The sequence below is a fragment of the Limulus polyphemus genome, unplaced genomic scaffold, assembly GCF_000517525.1.
Source record: "Limulus polyphemus unplaced genomic scaffold, Limulus_polyphemus-2.1.2 Scaffold2612, whole genome shotgun sequence".
In the NCBI taxonomy this organism is placed as follows: Eukaryota; Metazoa; Arthropoda; class Merostomata; order Xiphosura; family Limulidae; genus Limulus; species Limulus polyphemus.
The window spans coordinates 44,728-46,890 of NW_013668222.1; the positions used below are offsets into that span (position 1 = coordinate 44,728).

The 2,163-nt window shown below is 37.8% G+C and overlaps 1 protein-coding gene across 1 annotated transcript in view; it reads right to left on the reverse strand.

Moving 5' to 3' along the window:
- LOC111087774 (zwei Ig domain protein zig-8-like) overlaps positions 1-2,163 on the reverse strand; it is a 76,208-nt gene that overhangs the window by 12,835 nt on the left and 61,210 nt on the right. The window lies entirely within an intron of this gene.

The following is a 2,163-nucleotide window of genomic DNA, read 5'->3' on the forward strand; positions in this document are numbered from 1 at the left end:
AAGGGCGAGCATGTTTGGTGGAACGGGGATTCGAACCCGCGACCCGCAGATTGCGAGTCGAGCGCCCCTAATTACCTGACCATGTTTCTAGTAAATAAAAACTCATAACAATCACGAAATCATTGACCACAACGCCCCCAGTGGTTCAGCGGTATGTCTGTGGACTTACAACGCAAAATACCGGGTTTCGATATTGTCTAAAACAGCACAGATAGCCCATTGTGTAGCTTTGTGCTTAATTACAAACAAATATTAACCATAACACATTTAAGCACCTTTAGTAAGAATGCTCGAACTGTAATTACCAGAATTCATGTGTTCGCGAGCCGTTGCATTCCTTACTTTGGCGTTCTATAAGTGCAACAGTCAAATCACTCTGTTCTGTCAGACAAAAATAACCCAGAAGTTGACAGTGGGTGCTCTTGATAGCTGTCTTACCTCTTGGCTGTCAGCTCAGAATTAGGAATCATCCTTGTGCAGAAAAGAGGGACTTCGTTAAATTGGTTTTACTTCGGGCCATGTGTATTATCTTACAACGCTTTTCGAAACCGGCCATGTGTATTATCCAACAACGCTTTTGAAACCGAATTCTTTGATTCAATTTGATTTACAGCCATCCTCGGGCCATGTGTATTGTCCAACAATGCTTTTCGAAACCGGCTATGTGTATTATTCAACTATGCTTTTTTGAAACTGTCGATATGTATTAACCAAAAAAGCTTGTATAAACAGACCATTTGTATTATCCAACAATGCTTTTCGAAACCGGCCAAGTGTATTATCCAACAATGCTTTTGAAATTGAATACTTTGATTCAATTTGCTTTACAGCCACCTCGGGCCATGTGTATTATCCAACAATATTTTTTGAAACCGATTACTTTGGTTCTATAACTGTCACTAATATCAACGCGATATTCTTCGTGGGTTTCTATTATTTTCAAATTGCTCTATGTTTCAAAACGTAACGTGTTAATTGGTATTTTATCATAACAGTTTCTTGGTATTAAATCAACAGTAATTTACGTTAGCGTTTTTAACATAGACTCAAAGTTCAAGTAACGCTTAAAAGGTTTACATCAAAAACTGGCACCAATATCATCACATTTTAATCTATTCAAAAACTTAACAAAGAAGGTTTACGTCAAAAACTGGCACCAATATCATCACATTTTAATCCATTCAAAAACTCAACAAAGAAGGTTTACGTCAAAAACTGGCACCATATCCTCACATTTTAATCCATTCAAAAACTCAACAAAGAAGGTTTACGTCAAAAACTGGCACCATATCCTCATATTTTAATCCATTCAAAAACACAATATGGAACCAGATTTTCGAGATTACACACTGTTCAATAATTCTTATATTTGAATAATACATCATAAGAATTCAGAACGGCAACTTTTCTACCAGGCAGTGTATTTACTTATTATATAATTCGTTTCCATCTTTGTCTCACCATAATGTTTCTGGAGGCTGTAGCAGACCAAAGCCTCTACGTGCTTTCTCCATGACATTTGTTAGTGTTGATTTAATGTCTGGCCTAGAAGGTGGTGTTTCTAGGTTATCATGTAACGCCCAGTTGCTACTCAACTTATTGGGTGTTGTCGTCATAGATTGATTCATGGGTGGGCACGAGGATCGTTTTGCCCCCATAAATTTCTTAAGAAAAATAATGCTAGAAGAGCTTTAAGGGTAGTAGAGTAGAAAAATCCAGCTTTGCATGAAGAAATAAAAACGAACCACTCAAACACACAACAAGAATCTGTTGTCAGTTGATAAGTAATTCATTTTCTTCCGCTACAGCGAGTCTGGCACTTTCAACCAAATGATCAGACCATGCCTTTTTTTTTCTTCCCCGCCTCTTGGTAACAGTAACAACGTGGCACCATTTATATGCCAAAATATTTAAGAGACGACACGTGACAAGCCTAACACTAACAACAAACCAAAGAAACTTCGAAGATCTCCCGTAAGTTATTTTTTATTCTAGAGGTAAACTGTTAATGATGCCACAGCAACTGGAGGACTTCATTCTTTCGACCCAAGTAAACTGTTAATGACGCCATAGCAACTGGAGGACTTCATTCTTTCGACCCAAGTAAACTGTTAATGACGCCATAGCAACTGGAGGACTTCATTCTTTCGACCCAAGTAAACT